At 39.0% G+C, this 23,139-nt stretch overlaps 1 long non-coding RNA gene across 2 annotated transcripts in view; it reads right to left on the bottom strand.

Moving 5' to 3' along the window:
- LOC118892987 overlaps nt 1-23,139 on the bottom strand; it is a 439,949-nt gene that overhangs the window by 323,627 nt on the left and 93,183 nt on the right. For both annotated transcript variants that reach the window (XR_005019390.1, XR_005019391.1), the window contains one exon: nt 8,959-9,022. This is a non-coding gene — a long non-coding RNA (uncharacterized LOC118892987). The remainder of the gene's footprint in view (nt 1-8,958; nt 9,023-23,139) is intronic.

Here is a 23,139-nt window from a genome sequence, read left to right as displayed (position 1 = left end):
CAGCCCTGAAACAGTCCTGACGCTCCACAAATCAGCGATGGCTCCCTCCACTCGAGTTCATTCCAAACAAATCCATTAAAAGCACCATCTTAATGAATATTTTATACAGTTATGACATAGTGAGTCCCATTTAGGAGGGGCTCTTACTAAAGGCTGAGACAATGAACTGCTAAAATAGCCAACTAATCATCAAGGCCAACAGAAATCTGGTCAGGGGACACGATAATTTTACACAAAGAAAAAAATGGAAGTCCTACACTCCCTTCTTCCTGATTTAAGACTCCTCTCTCTCTCTCTCTCTCTTTTTTTTTTTTTAACAGTCTACCTACCATGTTCAAATACCGCCATCCACCAGCAAAAGCCACCTATTTGGATAATTAATTTGTTTTTTCTTGGCCTTGTCATTATTTCTGAAGAAAATCAACATACATATTTGTGTGTTTTTCTTAAATTAGGTCTATTTCTGAACACTTAACAACTGCACGTGCCCACATACACACACACACACACACACACACACACACACACACAAATAGATAAACAAGTCTTAACCTACTTCCCCTAGAAATAGAAAGTGAAGACAATCCTAAGAGACAAATTCAATGGTGGCCCCTGTCCTGTGCCACTTTTCCCAGCCTTGCGCCTCTCCCAGGAAAATATGGTGCAGCTCAAGGACTTTGGAGGAAAAAGAGGTCTGAGCCTAAAACACAGAGAGCAAACTGATGGCCTGTGTGTAAAATGCAACCTGCAGATGTGTTCTGTTTGCTCTATCAGGGTTGACTTGCCTACTGTTTTTAAGAAATTTGAAATCACTGTTAACATTTAAAAATCTGGAGATTTCACAAACATTTCTGGGTTTCTTATTACTCTTGAACAAGTAGGCGATCTGGCATAAGGGGACCTACATTCCTGCAGAGTGACAGCCAGCTGGAGCTGACTCATAGCTCATAGAGGGGCCAGCCTCCCCAGTTCCCAGACTCCATCATGTTCCCTTGACAGGAAGACAGGATTGGTTGCCATTTGTCATTAACCTTAAGTGGCTGTTTTCCTTAGAGTTGTAAGGAATGCACAGGCACATAGACCAGTGGAACACAATACAGAGCCCAGACATAAAACCACGCATATATGGTCAACTAATTATTGAGGAGTGTGCCAAGAACATGCAGTGGAGAAAGGACAGTCTTTTCAATAAACGGTGTTGGGAAAACTGGATATCCACAGGCAAAAACATGAAACTAGACTGCTATCTTACACTACTGACAAAACTTACACTACTGACAAAAATTAACTCAAAGTGGATCAAAGACTTAAATGTAAGACCTGAAACCGTAAAACTCCAAGAAGAAAACATAGGGAAAAACATCCTTGACATTGGTCTTGTCAATGATTTCTTGCCTAAGACACCAATAGCAAAGGCAACAAAAGCTAACAGAAATAAGTAGGACTACATTAAACTAAAGGGCTTCTGCATAGCAAAGGAAACAATCAATAAATTGAAAAGGCAGCCTATGGAACAGGAGAAAATATTCACAAACCATATCTCTGATAAGGGGTTAACATCTAAAATATATAAAGAACTCATAAAACTCAAGAGCAAAAAAAGGAAATAATCCAATTTTTAAATGGGCAAAGGACCTGAAAAGACATTTTACCATAGAAGACATACAAATGGCGAATAGGTGCATACAAAGGCACCCAACATCACTAATCATCAGGAAAATACAAATCAAAACCAAAATGAGATAGGACTTCACACCTGTCAGAATGCCTATCATCTAAAAGACAAGAGATAACAAATGTTGGCAAGAATGTGGAGAAAAGGGAACACTTCTGATGGGAATGTAAAATGGAACAGCCATTGTAGAAAAGAGAATGGCAGTTCCTCAAAAAAATAAAAATTTAACTACCAGATGATCCAGCAATTCCACTCCTGGGTAGAAGGAACTGAAATCAGTATCTCAAAGATCCATATCCATGTTCGTTACAGCATTATTTGTAATAGACAAGATATGGAAACAATCTAAGTGTCAACAGATAAATGGATAAAGAAGATGTGGTATACATATATAACGAAATATTATAAAGCCATGAGGAAGAAGAAAATCCTGCCATTTCCAACACTATGGATGGACCTTGAGAGTATAATGCTAAGTGAGATAAGTCAGACAGAGAAAGACAAATACTGTATGATATCACTTATATTTGCAATTAAAAAAAGCTGAACTAGTAAAAATAGAGAGTAGTATGGTGGTTACTGAGAGCTGGGTGGGGGTAGGGTAAATGGGGAGATGGTGTTAAAGGGTACAAACTTGAAACTGGCAGATAAATAAGTTCTGGAGATCTAATGCACAGTATAGTGGGTACAGTCAACAATACTGTATTATAAACTTCAAAGTTACTAAGACACTAGGTCTTAATTGTTCTCACGACAAAAACAAATGATAATTATGTGACGGGACAGAAGTGTTAGCTAAAGCTAACACTATTATAATCATGTTGCAATACATAAGTGTATCAAACAAACATGTTGTTCACCTTATACTTAAACAATGTTATATGTCAATTATATCTCAATTTTTAATTAATTAATTAAAACAAAATATTTTTTGTACCTACATCTCTATCTAAAGTGGGAAAATGAGCAAACTGGGATAGCCATGTACTGGAAGAAAAATGGGGGAAAACCTAAAGCCTAATTCTGTGTAGGAGTGAAGAAAATGCATTTGTGTTTGATATGCAAACAAAAACCAGGCTAGTTTAACTTCAGGGTCTTACCTGCCCCTGCAGGCATTTGAAATTGACATCCTTGCCTAAAGTCACTGAAAATCTTTGGAAGTAGGTCTTTATCACCATAGTCTTCACTTCCATAGTTCCGTGGGCCTTCCTTAGTAGTTGGCACAGTGCCAAACACATAAGAGGTGCCACAAAAAAAACTACATTATGAACTAAAATTTTGCCCTTTTTCTCCTCTCCATTTGATTTCTGTGTACCAACTACCCTACATCACTATCTTCCCTTCTTGTTGATCAAGAATCCTTTTAGAGCCTTTTTTGCTCCAAAGCTTTATTTCATGACCAGTCAGACTTGAAAGAACCTGGTAAAGGAATCACATAAAGACTTTAGTGACTGGTTTGATAAAGTATTCACCTGGGGACAAGCCAAACTTAGATTTAAATTCCAGCTTCACCACTCACTACCTTAGCTTGAGTTGCCCGACGGCAAAGCCTGCGATGAAGACGTGGTATGTGTAAGTAGTTTATTGGGGGAATGTGATCCCCTAAATGAGGGGCAGGGAGGTGAACAGGGACAAGAGGACAAACCCACACAAGAAAGTGTTAACTGCTACAGGCAACTGGTTACTTCACACAAGGCCTTCTGAGGAGTCTTATGAAATATGTGTCTGAACTGTCGGCCAGGGACAAAAGCCTTTATCCATCAGCTCCTGCCCCATAGGCAGAGGGTTACCCCATGATGTGTTAACATCTTAATGCAACCAAAGGAAGCCAGAGAGAAGCACATGAGGTGGAGTGGTAGCCTTGGCTGAAGGCCAAGATGATGTGAGGTGCTGTACAAAGGGTGTCCTATACAATAACTGTGGTTGAATACTTCATTTCTGGAAACCTCAGTTTCCCCTACTATAAATGGGCCAACATTAGTGCTTCTCTTTTAGGAAGGTAAGGAGAATATAATGAAATAATCCATGTAAAGTTCATTGCAAAATGCCCAGCACATAGTACATGCTAATGAATGGCTGTTTCAAATACAGTATAAGCTCTTACCTCCAGGGCCGTACACTGTGGAGGACCTTTATCTGACAACTTGACAGCAATAATCAATGAAACCAAACAATGATACTTACAATCTCAGCATTCACTTAGCGATAGATTCCAAACTGGCTGCTGCTAAGCCAGTTCTGTCCCATAGACACGTATTCTTCTCCTACCCCCATAAATATCTATATAGATATATATTAATATATATAAACACACAAATGTGTTCATATATTACAACAGGAATAAGTTATGAACATTTAAAAATCAGAAAAAAAAATCAGAAAACTCAGATTTCCAGCTTACCCTTGAAAAAGCAAAGGTCTGACCCCACCAAGCTGGCATTCCCACTGTCAGCTGGAGCTGAGCAGTGGTCACCTTTTCAGACGGGGCATGTTTTCTCCAATTTGCCACTATACCCTCCGAGTCCATTTCACTCATTTACAACCTGCTGCTGGGCATTTGCATTTGAAACTTCTGGACTGATACTTAACCTAGAAAGGCGGGGTCGCTGGAAACCCTGCCAGAACCTAAGGAGAAAGAATGCCAGAGACGAGGAGGCCTTTATCTTTCAGTGAGACAGCTGAAGAGCCACCCCCAAGGCCCATGGAACTCAATGTCCCTGTGATGGAGAGCTAAGTGAATCCTGCTGAGGTGAGAGTGTGTGGTTCCAGTGAGTCTGCCTATTACCAACCTGAGACTGAGGTCACCCCAGCTGCTCTTGGCGCCTGCAACTCTGTTTATTTCATTCTGGTTCATACCAGAGATTTATTTTTATGAACAGTGAACATTTTTTGTAACATTCCCTCTTTTAACCTTCATTATCAAAGTCTCTGACCAAAGCCCATATAAGTACCATTATTGCCCATATAACATTTTCCAACATAAACCATTTAAGGCATTTTCTTCCATTTTTATTTATTTCTCTTCTGTTACATTTCATTTGAAATGTGCATGGGGGAGAATGTGTCTTGTTTTTATGTTGTCTCATACAGACCATAAGCCCTAATGGTGGGAGCTGCCTATTTTGGAGGTTAATAAGCAATGGCGACATTCATCATATGGAACAAACAATGAGGATATGTTGCCCGCTTAAAAAAAAAGTACTAGGAAGGAGTTTTGCGTGACTGGGGAAATTGAAAAGAAAATAACCCAGCTTCTCTGTCTCTTGTGAAAGCAAAGAGAAGAAGAAACATGGTTGCTCCAGAAAAAGGAAAATTCTCACAGAATTACAGAACGAACTTATTGTTTCCATCGGGGAAGGGTGGAGGGGAGGGACAGTTTGGGATTGACATGTACACACTGCTGTATTAAAATGGATAACCCACAAGAACCTGCTATATAGCATAGGGAACTCTGTTCAATATTACGTAACAACCTCAATGGGAAAAGAATTTGGAAAAGAACTGATATGTGTATATGTGTAACTGAATCACTTTGCTGTACACCTGAAATTAACACAACATTGTTGATCAACTATACTCCAGTATAAAATAAAAAGTTAAAAAAAATAAGAGCATAGTGTTGTAATATCACTCCTCAAATCACCCATTCATATGCAAATTCTCCATGGACAGTGAAAGTACATGTATCTCTGAATCTCTCCTACCTCGCCAGGGTCTGGTGCAAAGTGGGTAATTTAACTGAAGTTTGTATTTGACTCTAAGAAACTCAACTGACTTAAGCAAAAATGGTAATATGTTGACTTACATAGTTGAAAAGTTCAAGGTCTTTAGGCACAGTTGTATGCAAACACTAAAACAGTGTCTTTAGGATTCAATCTCTCTCTCCTCTTTTTCTCCCCCCTGCCCCCCACCTCAACACTCATTCTGCCTTTTATTCTATTGGTTTTTCTTTAAGCAGGCGCTCTTCTTTTGGTAGTAAGCAGTTCATTAATAAGCTCTAGGCTTACATTCTTATAAGCTCAGTAACTCTAGTAATAATGAATGAATAAATAAAGAAGGAAATAAAGAAATAGAGAAGGAAGGAAGGGAGGGAGGGAGCGAGGGAGGGAGGAAGGAAGGAAGGAAGGAAGGAAGGAAGGAAGGAAGGAAGGAAGGAAGGAAGGAAGGAAGGAAGGAAGGAAGGAAGGAAGGAAGGGGAGAAGGAAGTAAAAAGAGGGAAAGAACAGGCTTTTCTTTTCTAGCAGTTGCAACAGCTTGGATCCCTGAACAAATCACTAGGGTCAGAGGGAAACTACATGGATCGGAAGGCCCACCCTAGCCACAGGGACTGAAATTGTCTAGGGCGGAATGCATGCTGCGTGGTCACCAGCAGTAAAGGGCCACCACAGAAGGCATGGATGATGCTGTTGCATGAAGAGAACCACAGGAGTCAAGAGCCCTTGGTACTTCCTTCAAGTTCTGGAGTAACCAGTAAGGAAGTCTTGAAAATTCAATTTTATTTATTGCCACAAAGACGTACCACATCTTACTACATGCTAGAACTGTGCTAAAGCCTGAGAAAGCAAAGATGCAAAGCTACTGACAAAGATCAACAAATCTATAAACCAGCAAGGGCTATAGCTACAAAAGCAAGTCATTAGGAAACCTTGTGCTAGGAAAAAATTGTAGAAGTATGTGTAAGGTGCAGAGGTATCTTTGAAATCCCCCAGAAGTAGAACCTGAGATTAGGATTTGTGCTCAAGTGACAGATATTTGGAAAGTAATCTAGGGAACGCAAGTAGAGTAATAGGGAAGTTAAGTCAGGGAAGGGAAGGATGCCAGTATAGGGGGAACTATTATACTACAATTTATATATACTCTAATTATATATACATATGAATATATTAGAGGTAGTAACTATCAAACTTATCACTGTTGGGAACTTGGGGTCCCACTGCCTGGGATCCAGTGTAGAACATATGTCTCAGAATTGTTTAACAGGCAAAGGTGGGAACTGATGGGGAGGAAACTGGGGTACTTATATATGAATTTCTGTCTATCACTGGCAAAAGGACGCTGGAGTATAGGGCAGTAATTCCCCAGGCATTTCTGGCCTGCCGTATGTGTGGGCAGAGTGGGCTTCAAAGGCCAGTGAAAGCCCTCAGGCAAAGAGATGCAGATGCCAGTTTGGCAGCCACGCCAACTGCACTGGAACAGTAGGGCCTGGGGATTATGGGTGGGACAGGGGCAGTACCTGATCTTCAAGTAGAAATCATTTTGCTGCTCTTTCCTAAAACAAGGAAACTGAAAGAGAAATTCCCTGAGTGCCTAAGAAACTCTAAAATCCTAAGATGCAAGATGTAGTCTAATAATCTTATATTTTATACGTCCATGTCAGTTTGTCTCAGGCTGATTTTAAAACACTCTAAAAATTCATGGGAAATGGGGGCGTGTGGGAGGTGGAGGCAGCTGGAAGGGCGGTAAGATTAATGATTTTGTGGTCAAAAAGCCCACAACTTCACACAAAAATGTATTCATCAAAACAGCCTAACTTGCTTAGAAAGGATCTGCTTACATTTAACCCTATGATCTCAGTCCCTGCACTTGCCCTATACTGGAGTGTGTGGGTTCCCAGGGACAGGTCTATCTTCTTCTCATTTCTTAAGGTGTGTTCTGGTAAATTAGATCACATCTCTACTTTTTCCTTGCTTTTCTTTTTCCATTCCATAGGATAACAGACTCAGACCATCATAAGAGAAGGCTCAAGGATATGGATTCATAGAGATGGTAGATGAGGTTGTGGTGTTGTAATGAGTTCTTTGGACTCCTGACCAAGTGCTCACCTGTCTGCATGGCCAGAGACGGGAACCAAGAGGTAAATGTAGCAAACCAGGCTTTACAGAGGAAAATGATTTTTTTTTTTCTATATCCAGAGGTTTAGTCCTATACCACTTCACATTTCCAAAGCTTGTTCCTAACCCAGGGAAGTTGGCTATATTTGTTTATATTATTTTTAGCATTTGTTACCTTTGGAAGTGTTTTAGCGGCTGTTACGTAGACAGGACCCCAAAATATTTTTGCAACAGGCCCATGGCTCTATGGCTCCCCAACAAAACCCTATTTCCCAGAAATCTGCCTGTAAAACCCCAGCCCCCTGTGAACCCACACTAGGCCCTATACTGGAGTGTGTGGGTTTCTAGGGACAGGTTTATCTTCTTCTCATTTCTTAAGATGTGTTCTGGTATATCAGATCTCATCTTTTTTTTTTTCCTTCCTTTTCTTTTTCCATTCCATAGAACACCAGTATTGTTGCTTCTAAATGAAGCTTAAGAATTGTATTTGATTGCAAAGGATGGAGCATTTAAAGTGGTTAAGTCTGGGGATGGAAAAAATGAAAATCATATAATCCAATAATGAACCACGACAATGGAGGGGAAACTCTTCCTGGAAGCACTGTTGACAATGAACAACCCCAAATGCCTATGCGCTCAACTCATTAGCAAGAACCACATTTCTTTCTTGGTCAAGCACAGGATCAAACTCTATATAATTAAAGTCCTCAGTATACACACAATACTGGATGACTTGCAGTTTCTTCCCTCCCTCCTCTCGGGTAATTTTCCTAGAAAAGGACTTAATTTAGGAGATTTAGGGAGTGATTTAAGCACTGCTGAGCACTCTATGTTTTACTGGGAATGGAGAAAGAATACCCTTTTCATGGACAAATTTGACCCTGATGCAAACGTCTAACTTCTATGGGCTTCTCTCAAGTTCTAACACTTACATCTGGGAGCAGAACTGCCTCCAGAAAAAGAAGAGTTATTAATATGCCTCAGTGGCTCAGGGAAGTTTGAGTGGAAATGTTTTTTCTTGAATTAGGATTTACTATTGGTGGATGATAATAAAAGCTAATTTTTGTGGGGAGGTTGTTATATATTAGGCATGAGTCCATGTGCTTTACATGTATTAATTCTTTCAAACTTAAAAAAAAAATCTCATAGGGAAAAATACCATTAGTGTTTCCAGTAATATTTTCCAGATGATGAAACTGACCATGTCTTCCTCTTTTCTTATATCCCACAGAAGAAATGTTAAAAACAACAACTCTAAAGACTACTTCCACTACTATTGCTGCTATGATGAATATTAATAGTACACCAATTGGCTTGTTACTAGTTAACTAGTTACCAAGCATTACTGAACACCCCAAGTTTAAAACAGTGCTAGACATTACTGGTAGAAATAGGAGAAACAAGAAATTACACTCAGATATACCCAAACAGTAAAAGGGCATAACACAGTACCTTGGCAACAACTGTATGCAGTGAGCTTCCTTAAGCAAAATACGATTGCTGCTCAATGCTCTATCTAAAGGAAAAAACAGAGAAAATAAAAACTGTGGTATTCTTAAACTAAATTCTTACCCAATCTTGACATGTATTTAAGACTAAAATGTATAAATAAAACTCTTAGAGAACAAAAGTGGTACACATGTATCAAGCATCTTTGTTAAGTCTATAAGAAAGAGATGCTTTTTTAAAAGGAGCAGTAATAAAAATTGAACTTATGTTCTCTACTTTCTTTTAATTAGGAATAAGTACTGATCTGGGGATAGTGTATGCTCATATTGCAAATAGAGCACATAAAATGAACACACACACACACACACACACACATACACACACAATCATTTTCCAGAACTTAGACATATTGATACTTTCCTGATTTATATTTTAGATACTGTCATGTCATTATTTCAACTATGTAAAATATAAAAACTTCTTCAGGTAAAAGGGATCATTTTCCTGACATGTAAAGAGTTATTTTTACAAACCAACAAGAATAAGGTTAATAAACTACACAAGAATAACAATAAAACAACCTATTATAAATAAGACATACACAACCCAATAAAAATGGGCAGAAGACATGAACAAAAAGTTCACAATAAAAGAAATACTTTGGCTTATAAATATATGACAAAATGCTCAACTTCAGTTAAATCAAGCAATAAGACACCATTTTTGGTCTATCAGTTAAAATTTGAAAGACACTATCGTGGAACATGTATTTTATTGGAACATGTACTTATTGTAGGTGGCTCAAATGTTGGTTTCAATGCTCTTCATAAAGAGTGCAATTGTTTCTTCCCTTTATTCTTCTTTTATCCCCAGGCTGTGATTATTCTCACTTGGGCCTCTTATTTTTCCTCCAGCAACAATGTTGGCTATGTCTGCACAGAATCCCTAATCCAAGTAGTTGAATCAAGATATTTTGGAGATGGTGTATGTAGCAGAGAAGAAATGTCCCATACATTTGAATACCCATGGAGAGAAAGGTACAACCAGCAGTCTCATGATGGTACTTATCATTAAGCTCACAGGTTTAAGTGCAGTATTTCCATACTTATCAACAGTCTTTGAAAAGAGCTGCCCAGATGAGATTGGCAAAGCTATCTTTTGCTTCTAAACACAAGAGGGGAACAAAAAGAGAAGGCGGAGATCATTTAATGAGTCAAAATTTTGAATTTTGAAAGATAAGTGAACTACCTTAACCCTGAAATTTTTATCTTTTTTAACTTGAATGTAAATTTTTAAGAATAAATAATAATGCTCTTAGTGATCCTTTACATAACTTATCACATTTAATTCCCATAATAACCCTATGACATAGTGCTATTATTATCCCCAATATACAGATGAAGAAGCTAATGTTTAGAGAGATTAAAGAATCTGTCCAAAATGGCATGGGAGAGCTTTGATTCAAACCCAGGCATTCTCTTTCTGAAATCCAGATTCTTGAATACTTATTCCATCTATAAACTCTTGCTGTGTCCAGAAAATAATTCTATTTGCCCTCATACTGTGGATCAGGATTCATTCCCATGGAGATGAATTTCCTTTCTTAGACTCTACTGCTCCTTTGGGTGAGACTGGTATTCAGTGATGTTTAGAGAAGGCAAAGGGCATCTTCTCTGTGTTTGCCTCATCTCTAGGTTCTCCCAGTGGACTAGCTCCACATGCTTCTCTTGGTTGGACGTGCTTCAAAATGCTCTCTTTCATCTCTGCTTCAAGAATGCTAATCAGCCCTAATCATCAAGCAAAATTCCCTGTAATCCAAAAAGACTACACCAAGTCCAGTGGTACCATCAGAGGTTTGGCCAAGACCACAAGGAAAGAGCTGAAAGTCTGCCATGTCTCATGACCTCTTCACAGATACTTCCTACATGGCCTGAGAATATACAATAAAACCAATGGGGAAAAATTTCAGAGAGAGATTTCAGCTCCATCTAGACTGAGCTTATTAATAATTGGAGTTCCCTCAGGAAGAAGCAAGTCAGTTCCCCCGCCACTGGAGGTATGCAAGTATAGGATGAATAATTATTTGACAGAAATGTACAGGGATCTCAAAAGTCAGGTGAAGAGTTAGACTAGGTACAGAAGTTTTCAACTTTGCTTTCTGACACATGGCTGTGGCCACAATCACTTATGCAATTGTGTTTATCACAGGTAATTTATTACTACAAATATAGAATATTTGTGATTGAATTTTTAATATATAAATTAAATCAGTTTATCGGATACAAGAAATAAAAACTATTGGACAGGTATAGAATAGCTAAGAGAACTGAAAGAAAAGAATTGCACATACCCACAAACCAAATTATCTTCGTAGTGAATAAACTTTACTGACCTACATCAATGGGAGATTCTTATCCTTGTCTATATTTATTCTTCCTTTTGTTGTGACAGAATGAAAGTTGAGAACTATTACATGCTTGGTCTTTAAGATTTCCTCCAAGCCTGAGACACTATGATTCTGTGATTCCAAAAGACAGAGAAACAATAGCACAGAGCAGAAGTGTTCCAGCCTCAAACCTGAACTGGGCTGTTTCAGGGCCCAATTAACTGGTCCTGATGCTAAGGCTAAGTCTCTATGTCTTAGGGCACTAGAATAGTACACTTGCACCTTTGCTTCCCTCTTAGGGTGTGGCAAGGGATAATACAATGGAGTTACTTCACATCTAGAAGAAATCAGGCCACCTGTGTGAGACTCAAGCAGAGAAATCCAGAGAGAGAGAGAAAGAGAGAGAGCATGTGAACCCTAGCACTGATAGATGGGGTTGGATTAAGCATCTCTCTGAGGAAATTATCTTAACCAAGCATGAGGTATGTGTATATGTGTGGGTGGTGAGGAGGGGAGGGAGCTGTAGATAAACTTCATAAATGAAGTGGGGCTTCCCTGGTGGCGGAGTGGTTAAGAATCCACCTGCCAATGCAGGGGACATGGGTTCAAGTCCTGGTCCGGGAAGATCCCACATGCTGCAGAGCAACTAAGCCCGTGTGCCACAACTACTGAGCCTGTGCTCTAGAGCCTGCGAGCCACAACTAGAGAAAGCCCGTGCACAGCAATGAAAACCCAAAGCCGCCAAAAATAAATAAATAAAATAAATTTATTTTTAAAAAAATGAAGTGAATGGCAGTGGAGTCAGGGTCCTGGGCTCAGGGGCACACGGATTTACTATGGCATCTGGGGCTTGGGGCACAGGGGCAGAAAGCATTAATGGCACCAGTGTTTGAGGTGTAGGCATATGCAGATCACCCACGGAACTGGGGTATGGGTTTCTGGCGCTCATCGAGGTGACTTGGCGGGGCATGGTGCTGGATACAGCAATGGTATGGGTCCAGGGCTGGCAGGTCAAGGTCCCAACCCAGGTCCCAGGTGGGCAGGGTGTTGAGCAGCAACAGCACAGCCCTGATGAAGGTAGGTCATATCTGGAACTCAGGATCTACAGTGCAGATACAGATCACCAGCTACGTAGCCTCAGTGATGGAGGGTCAAAGCATGACTTAGGATCCAGGAGGTAGGGCACAGCCTAGTGGCAGCTCCAATTCAGTAGATAGCAAGGCATTGTGATATCCCAATCATGGAGAGCAGGGAGCAGCAGCAACTCAGGCTCCTGAGGGTGGGTTTCACCACAGCAATAGCTCTAGCCCCAGGGAGGAGAGGCAGTGGCAGGGACTCTAGGTAGCTCCATCAGTTGAGTTCAGCATCAGTGAGGACTGCAGGAATCCTCAGTAGCAAAGGCTGCAAATAAATGTCCATGAAGGTGTCAAGGATTTCTGTGGTCCTCCTGTTCTCATTTTCCCATAGCATGAAATCCCTCTGAGGGTATCCCTCTTGTCACTAAGCTGCTCCAGACTGTGGGTTGGGGTGATACACGTAAAATGCTTCTTATACTTATCTATGCTGAAATCCTTAGTTATTATACTCCCCAGGGTTTCTGCTGCTTCTTCATTGTAGTCCTGAGCTCTCCCAGAGCTATTTTTGTCAATTTGTAGTTATCCATTGTTTTAGTTGTTTTCGTGGAAGAGACAAGGGTCTGAACCTTCTAGTCTGCCATCTTGCTGATGTTTCACCTTGTAAAATTTCAAATATATACAATTTTTGAACGTCAATTATACCACAATAAAGCTAGAAGAATAAGTATATTGTTTAGATAGAAAAAGTATGATATTAGATTGAAACTTGGACCTACACAAAGAAGTGATGATTGCTGGAAATGGAAGAAATGACGGTAACATTGAATTCATTTTTATTAATTTTAATTGCTCTAAAAGATAACTATTTGAGTAAAAATAGTAGGAATACATTGTGCATTTATAGCACATGTAAATCACAAATGATTGAGGGAATATATTATTATAAGGTCCTTACAGAATGCATGAAATGAAATATTATTTGAAGCAAGACTCTAGTAAAGATGTATATTTTAAACTCTCAGGTAGCCACTGAAATTATTTTTAAGAGCTAATATTATAAATGAGTCAACAGAGGAGATAAAATGAAAACATAAAAAGATGCTTAATTAACAAGAGAAAAGGCATTAAAAAGAGAGGAAAAAACAAATAACTGAAGGAAAGAATAGAAAACAGCTAGCAAGATGATAGATTTTAAACCAGTCATATAAATGATAACATTAAATGTCCCTAGTCTAAAAACAACAATTAAAAGACAGAAATTGCCGAGAGAGACCTTCAAGATGGCGGAGGAGTAAGACGCAGAGATCACCTTCCTCCCCACAAATACATCAGAAATACATCTACATGTGGAACAACTCCTACAGAACACCTACTGAATGCTGACAGAAGACGTCAGACTTCCCAAAAGGCAAGAAACTCCCCATGTACCTGGGTAGGGCAAAAGAAAAAAGAAAAAACAGAGAGAGAAGAATAGGGACAGGACCTACACCTCTGGGAGGGAGCTGTGAAGGAGGAAAGGTTTCCACACACTAGGAAGCCCCTTCACTAGCAGAGACAGGGGTGGGGGAGGGGGAAGCTTCAGAGCCACGGAGGAGAGCGCAGCAACAGGGGTGTGGAGGACAAAGCGGAGAGATTCCCGCACAGAGGTTCGGTGCTGACCAGCACTCACCAGCCCAAGAGGCTTGTCTGCTCACCCACCGGGGCGGGTGGGGTCTGGGAGCAGAGGCTCCAGCTTCTTCAGAGGTCAGACCCCAGGGAGAGGACTGGGGTTGGCGGCGTGAACACAGCCTGAAGGGGCTAGTGCGCCACAGCTAGCCGGGAGTGTGTCTGGGAAAAGGTCTGGAGCTGCGGAAGAGGCAAGAGGCTTTTTCTTGCCTCTTTGTTTCCTGGTGCACGAGGAGAGGGGATTAAGAGCGCCGCTTAAAGGAGCTCCAGAGACAGGCACGAGCCGCGGCCATCAGCGCGGACCCCAGGGACGGGAATGAGACGCTAAGGCTGCTGCTGCCGCCACCAAGAAGCCTGTGTGCAAGCACAGGTCACTATCCACACCTCCCCTCCTGGGAGCCTGTGCAGCCCACCACTGCCAGGGTCTCGTGATCCAGGGACAACTTCCCTGGGAGAACGCATGGCACGCCTCAGGCTATTGCAATGTCACACCGGTCTCTGCTGCCGCAGGCTCGCCCACATCCGTACCCCTCCCTCCCCCTGGCCTGAGTGAGCCAGAGCCCCAAAATCATCTGCTCCTTTAACCCCGTCCTGTCTGAGCAAAGAACAGATGCCCTCAGGCGACCTACACGCAGAGGCGGATCCAAATCCAAAGCTGAACCCCAGGAGCTGTGCGAACAAAGAAGAGAAAGGAAAATTTTTCCCAGCAGCCTCAGGAGCAGCGGATTAAATCTCCACAATCAACTTGATGTACCCTGCATCTCTGGAATATCTGAATAGACAACGAATAATCCCAAAATTGAGATGGTGGACTTGGGGAACAACCGTAGACTTGGGGTGTGCTTTCTGCATCTAATTTTTTTCTGATTTTATGTTTATCTTAGTTTAGTATTTAGAGTTTATTATCATTGGTAGATTTGTTTATTAATTTGGTTACTCTCTTCCTTTTATATATATATATATTTTTTTTTTGTCTCCTTTTTCTCTTTTTGTGAGTTTGTATAGGTATGCTTCTTTGGGTGACTTTGTCTGTATAGCTTCGCTTTTACCATTTCTCCTAGGGTTCTCTCCGTCTTTTTTTTAGTATAGTTTATAGTGCTTGTTATCATTGGTGGATTTGTTTATTAGTTTGGTTGCTCTCTTCTTTCTTTCTTTTATGACTTTTTAATTTTTTTATTTTTAATAATTTTTTAAATTTTAATAACTTTATTTTATTTTATTCTTTCTTTCTTTCTTTTGCTGCCTTTTCTTCTGAGCTGTGTGGCTGACAGGGTCTTGGTGCTCCGGCCGGGTGTCAGGCCTGTGCCTCTGAGGTGAGAGAGCCAAGTTCAGGACATTGGTCCACCAGAGACCTCCCAGCTCCACATAATAACAAACGGTGAAAGCTCTCCCAGAGATCTCCATCTCAAGGCTAAGACCCAGCTCCACTCGATGACCAGCAAACTACAGTGCTGGACACCCTATGCCAAACAACTAGCAAGACAGGAACACAACCCAACCCATTAGCAGAGAGGCTGCCTAAAATCATAATAAGGTCACAGACACCCAAAAACACACCATCGGATGCGGTCCTGCCCACTAGAAAGACAATATCCAGCCTCATCCACCAGAACACAGGCACCGGTCACCTTAACCAGAAAGCCCACACAACCCACTGAACCAACCTTAGCCACTGGGGGCAGACACCAAAAAAAAACAGGAACTACGAACCTGCAGCCTGCGAAAAGGAGACCCCAAACACAGTAAGTTAAGCAAAATGACAAGACAGAGGAACACACAGCAGATGAAGGAGCAAGGTAAAAACACACCAGACCTAACAAATGAAGAGGAAATAGGCAGTCTACCTGAAAAAGAATTCAGAATAATGATAGTAAAGATGATCTCAAATCTTGGAAATAGAATGGAGAAAATACAAAAAAATGTTTAACAAGGACCTAGAAGAACTAAATGGCAAACAAACAATGATGAACAACACAATAAATGAAATTAAAAATTCTCTAGAAGGAATCAATAGCAGAATAAATGAGGCAGAAGAACGGATAAGTGACCTGGAAGATGAAACAGTGGAAATAACTACTGCAGAGCAGAATAAAGAAAAAAAAAACAAAAAGAATTGAGGACGGTCTCAGAGACCTCTGGGACAACATTAAAGGCACCAACATTTGAATTATAGGGGTCTCAGAAGAAGAAGAGAAAAAGGGACTGAGAAAATATTTGAAGAGATTACAGTTGAAAACTTCCCTAATATGGGAAAGGAAATAGTCACTCAAGTCCAGGAAGCGCAGAGAGTCCCATACAGGATACATCCAAGGAGAAACACGCCAAGACACATATTAATCAAACTATCAAAAATTAATTACAAAGAAAAAATATTAAAAGTAGCAAGGGAAAAACAACAAATAACATACAAGGGAATCCCCATAAGGTTAACAGCTGATCTTTCAGCAGAAACTCTGCAAGCCAGAAGGGACTGGCAGGACATATTTAAAGTGATGAAAGGGAAAAACCTTCAACCAAGATTACTCTACCTGGCAAGGATCTCATTCAGATTCAACAGAGAAATTAAAATCTTTACAGACAAGCAAAAGCTGAGAGAATTCAGCACCACCAAACCAGCTTTCCAACAAATGCTAAAGGAACTTCTCTAGGCAGGAAACACAAGAGAAGGAAAAGACCTACAATAACAAACCCAAAACAATTAAGAAAATGGTAATAGGAACATACATATCAATAACTACCTTAAATGTAAATGGATTAAATGCTCCAACCAAAAGAAACAGACTGGCTGAATGGATACAAAAACAAGACCAGTATATATGCTGTCTATAAAAGACCCACTTCAGACCTAGGGACACATACAGGCTGAAAGTGAGGGGGTGGAAAAAGATATTCCATGCAAATAGAAATCAAAAGAAGGCTGGACTAGCAATACTCATATCAGACAAAATAGACTTTAAAGACTATTACAAGAGACAAAGAAGGACACTACATAATGATCAAGGAATCAAACCAAGAAGAAGATATAACAACTGTAAATATTTATGCAACCAACATAGGAGCACCTCAATACATAAGGCAAATGCTAACAGCCGTAAAAGGGGAAATCGACAGTAACGCGATCATAGTAGGGGACTTTAACACCCCACTTTCACCAATGGACAGATCATCCAATATCAAAATAAATAAGGAAACACAAACTTTAAATGATACATTAAACAAGATGGACTTAATTGATATTTATAGGACATTCCATCCAAAAACAACAGAATACACTTCTCAAGTGCTCATGGAACATTCTCCAGGATAGATCATATCTTGGGTCACAAATCAAGCCTTGGTAAGCTTAAGAAAATCAAAATCGTATCAAGTATCTTTTCTGACTACAATGCTATGAGACTAGATAACAATTACAGGAAAAAAAAAACCTGTTAAAAAAAAAATACAAACACATGGAGGCTAAACAATACACTACTAAATAACCAAGAGATCACTGAAGAAATCAAAGAGGAAATCAGTAAATACCTAGAAACAAATGACAATGAAAACACGACGACCCAAAACCTATGGAATTCAGCAAAAGCAGTTCTAAGGGAAGTTTACAGTAATACAATCCTACCTCAAGAAATAAGAAACATCTCAAATAAACAACCTAACCTTACACCTAAAGCAATTAGAGAAAGAACAAAAATCTCCCAAAGTTAGCAGAAAGAAAGAAATCATAAAATCAGATCAGAAATAAATGAAAAAGAAATGAAGGAAACAATAGCAAAGATCAATAAAACTAAAAGCTGGTTCTTTCAGAAGATAAACAAAATTGATAAACCATTAGCCAGACTCATCTAGAAAAGAAGGGAGACGACTCAAATCAATAGAATTAGAAATGAAAAAGGAGAAGTAACAACTGACACTGCAGAAATACAAAGGATCATGAGAGATTACTACTAGCAACTATATGCCAGTAAAATGGACAACCTGGAAGAAATGGACAAATTCTTAGAAAAGCGCAACCTTGCAAGACTGAACCAGGAAGAAAAAGAAAATATAAACAGACCAATCACAAGCACTAAAATTGAAACTGTGATTAAAAACCTTCCAACAAACAAAAGCCCAGGACTAGATGGCTTCACAAGCGAATTCTATCAATCATTTAGAGAAGAGCTAACACCTATCCTTCTCAAACTCTTCCAAAATATAGCAGAGGGAGGAACACTCCCAAACTCATTCTACGAGGCCACCATCACCCTGATACCAAAACCAGACAAAGATGTTACAAAGAAAGAAAACTACAGGCCAATATCACTGATGAACAGAGATGCGAAAATCCTCAACAAAATACTAGCAAACAGAATCCAACAGCACATTAAAAGGATCATACACTAAGATCAAGTGGGGTTTACCCCAGGAATGCAAGGATTCTTCAACAATATATGCAAATCAATCAATGTGATACACCATATTCACAAATTGAAGGATAAAAACCATATGATCATCTCAATAGATGCAGAAAAAGCTTTCGACAAAATTCAACACCCATTTATGATAAAAATCCTCCAGAAAGTAGGCATAGAGGGACCTTACCTCAACATAATAAAGGCTATATATGACAAACCCACAGCCAACATCATTCTCAATGGTGAAAAACTGAAACCATTTCCTCTAAGAGCAGCAACAAGACAAGGTTGTCCACTCTCACCACTATTATTCAACATAGTTTTGGAAGTTTTAGCCACAGCAGTCAGAGAAGAAACAGAAATAAAAGGAATCCAAATCAGAAGAGAAGAAGTAAAACTGTCACTGTTTGAAGCTGACATGATACTATACACAGAGAACCCTAAAGAGGCGACCAGAAAACTACTAGAGCTAATCAATGAATTTGGGAAAGTAGCAGTATACAAAATTAATGCACAGAAATCACTTGCATTCCTATACACTAATGATGAAAAATCTGAAAGAGAAATTAAGGAAACACTCCCATTTACCATTGCAACAAAAAGAATAAAATACCTAGGAATAAACCTACCTAAGGAGACAAAGGACCTGTATGTAGAACACTATAAGACACTGATGAAAGAAATTAAAGACGATACAAACAGATGGAGAGATATAGCATGTTCTTGGATTGGAAGAATCAACATTGTGAAAATGACTATACTACCCAAAGCAATCTACAGAATCCATGCAATCCCTATCAAACTACCAGTGGCATTTTTCATAGAACTAGAACAAAAAATTTCACAATTTGTATGGAAACACTAAAGACCCTGAATAGCCAAAGCAATCTTAAGAAAAACGGAGCTGGAGGAATCAGGCTCCCTGACTTCAGATTATACTTCAAAGCTACAGTAATCAAGACAGTATGATACTGGCATTAAAACAGAAATATAGATCAATGGAACAGGATAGGAAGCCGAGAGAAAAACCAACGCACATATGGTCGCTTTATCTTTGATAAAGGAGACAAGAATATACAACGGAGAAAAGGCAGCCTCTTCGATAAGTGGTGCTGGGAAAACTGGACAGCTACATGTAAAACAATGAAACTACAACACTCCCAAACACCATACACAAAAATAAACTCCAAATGGATTAAAGACTTAAATGTAAGACCAGACACTATAAAACTCTTATAGGAAAACACTCTTTGACATAAGCTACAGCAAGATCTTTTTTGACCCACCGCCTACAGTAACGGAAATGAAACCAGAAATAAACAAATGGGACCTAATGAAACTTAAAAGCTTTTGCACAGCAAAGGAAACCATAAACAAGACAAAAAGACAAACCTCAGAATGGGAGAAAATATTTGCAAATGAAGCAACTGACAAAGGATTAATCTCCAAAATTTACAAGCAGCTCATGCAGCTTAATATCAAAAAAACAAACAACCCAATCCAAAAATGGGCAGAAGACCTAAATAGACATTTCTCCAAAGAAGATATACAGATTGCTAAGAAACACGTGAAAGGATGCTCAAAGTCACTAATCATTAGAGAAATGCAAATCAAAACTACAATGAGGTATCACCTCATACCAGTCAGAATGGCCATCATCAAAAAATCTACAAATAATAAATGCTGGAGAGGGTGTGGAGAAAAGGAAACCCTCTTGCACTGTTGGTGGGAATGTAAATTGATACAGCCACTATGGAGAACAGTATGGAGGTTCCTTAAAGAACTAAAATTAGAACTACCATACGACCCAGCAATCCCACTACTGGGCATATACCCTGAGAAAACCATAATTCAAAAAGAGCCATGTACCACAATGTTCACTGCAGCTCTATTTACAATAGCCAGGACATGGAAGCAACCTAAGTGTCCAGCAACAGATGAATGGATAAAGATGTGGCACATATATACAATGGAATATCACTCAGCCATAAAATGGAACAAAATTGAGTTATTTGTAGTGAGGTGGATGGACCTAGAGTCTGTCATACAGAGCGAAGGAAGTCAGAAAGAGAAAAACAAATACCGTATGCTAACACATATATATAGAATCTAAAAAAAAAAAAAAAATGCTTCGGAAGAACCTAGGGGCAGGACAGGAATAAAGACACAGACGTACAGAATGGACTTGAGGACACGGAGAGTGGGAAGGGTAAGCTGGGACAAAGTGAGAAAGTGGCATGGACACATATACACTACCAAAAGATAGATAGTGGGAAGCAGCCGCATAGCACAGGGAGATCAGCTCACTGTTTTGTGACCACCTAGAGGGGTGGGATAGGGAGGGTGGGAGGGAGATGCAAGAGGGAGGAGATATGGGGATATATGTATATGTATAGCTGATTCACTTTGTTGTAAAGCAGAAACTAACACACCACTGTATAGTAGTTATACTCCAATAAAGATGTTTAAAAAAAAATGAATGAGATACAAATAGATTTCACTATAGAGCAAAAAAAAAAAAAAAAAAAAAAGACAGAGATTGCCATATTGGATTTAAAAAAGTAAGACCCAAATCATTATTTCTATAAGAAACCTACTTTAAACATAAAGCCATAGATGGATTAAAAATAAAGGATGAAGAAATATATACCATACAAACACTACAGAAAAGAAACTGAAGTAGCTACTTTAACAATTAATTAATCTAATGAATAAAGTAGAATTCTGAACAAAAGATTTAACTGATATTTATATAGAATATTCTACCCAAAAGGAGCAAAATAAAATTTTTTTCAGGTGCACCTGGAACGTTCACTAACATAGACTGTATTTGGAACCATAAAAGAACCTCAACAAATTAAAGAATAGAAATAATATAATTTATGTTCTTAGATTATAATGGAACTAAACTAAAAACCAGTAATAAAACAATATCTGGGAAATGTCTCAATTTTTGGAAATTAGACAATACACTTTGAGATAACCCATGGATCAAAGTGGATGTCTCAAACTTTTAAAGTATTTTGAACTGTATCAAATTACAAAACAACATGGGCAGCTAAAGCAGTACTTAAAGGGCAATTAATAGCACTTAATGCTTATATAAGAAAAGAAGATCTCAAATCATTAATCTAAGCGTCCACTTTAAGAAACTAGAAAAAGAACAAACCATATTCAAAGTGAACCAAAGCACAGAAATAAAAATGAGAGCAAAAATCACTGAAATTGAAAACAGAAAAAGATAGAGTATACCAATGAAACCAAAGGTTGATTCTTTTAAAAGATTAATAAGAATTCATAAGTATCTGGCCATACTAAACAAAAGAAAAACCCAAATTATTAATAACAGGAACAAAAGAGTGATTATCACAGTATAACTTAAGGACATTACAAAATTAACAAGAGAATACTACAAACAACTCCATATCCATAAATTTCAAATGGATCAATTCCTTGACAGTCATAAATTATCAAAACTCACCCAGAAAGAAACAGATAACCTGAAAATCCAACATCTATTAAAGAAATTGAATTCATAGTTTAAATCCTTTCAAAAAAAAACACAAAAAATCCCTCTTGACTCAGATCATTTTACTGGCAATTTCCCAAACACTTAAATAAAAATAATATAAAATGTGAATTTATTAGAAAAAGATATTGTTTTGATGTCAATTCTCTCCAATTTGACCTACAGATTCATTGCAATCCCTATCAAAATCTAAGCAGACTTTAAGAAATACCTAAAAATGATGACAGCTGATTCTAAAATTCTAAAATGTATGTAAGAAGTAAAAGAACTAGAATAGGCAAAATGTTTTTGAAAAAGAAGAATGAAGTTGGAGGACTCACATTACCCATTTTCGAGACATAAAGGTACTACAAATCAAGACCATGTAGTATTGGTGAAATGATAGACACACAGATCAATGAACAGAATAGAGCGCTCAGGATAAACGCATATACATAGAGTCAAGTGATTTTTGACAAAGGTGCAAAGGCAATTAAAAGGAGTAAGGATAGTCGTTTCAACAAACTGTGCTTTAGTACGTGGATGTCCATATGCAAAAAGTACTTTGACCAATACCTCACACACCTTATACAGAAATTAACTTCAAATGGATCATGCCCACAGAAACTGTAAAGCTGTAAAACTCTTATAAAAAACACAGATGAGGGAGTTGCCTGGTGGCTAAGGGGTTAAGAATCCACCTGCCAATGCAGGGGACACAGGTTCAAGCCCTGGTCCGGGAAGATCCCATATGCCGCAGAGCAACTAAGCCCATGTGCCACAACTACTGAGCCCACGTGCCACAACTACTGAAGTCCACACAGCTAGAGCCCGTGCTTCGCAACAAGAGAAGCCACCGCAATGAGAAGCCCACGCACTGCAACAAAGAGTAGCCCCCTCTCGCCACATCTACAGAAAGCCTGTGGGCAGCAATGAACACCCAACGCAGCCAAATAAATAAATAAATAAATTTATTTATTTAAAAAAAAAACATAGATGAAAACATGTGTGACCTCGGGTTAGGCAAAAGTTTTTGGATATGGCAACAAATGCATGATCCATAAAAGAAAAAAATAAGTTGGACTGAATTAAAATTTAAAACTTTTGCTTTGTGACAGAAACCGTTAAAAGAATGAAAAGACAAGCCACAGACTAGCC

This window comes from Balaenoptera musculus, chromosome 3, assembly GCF_009873245.2.
Source record: "Balaenoptera musculus isolate JJ_BM4_2016_0621 chromosome 3, mBalMus1.pri.v3, whole genome shotgun sequence".
In the NCBI taxonomy this organism is placed as follows: Eukaryota; Metazoa; Chordata; class Mammalia; order Artiodactyla; family Balaenopteridae; genus Balaenoptera; species Balaenoptera musculus.
The sequence above is the reverse complement of the archived record's forward strand: the minus strand, read 5'-3'. Positions and strand labels throughout refer to the sequence as shown.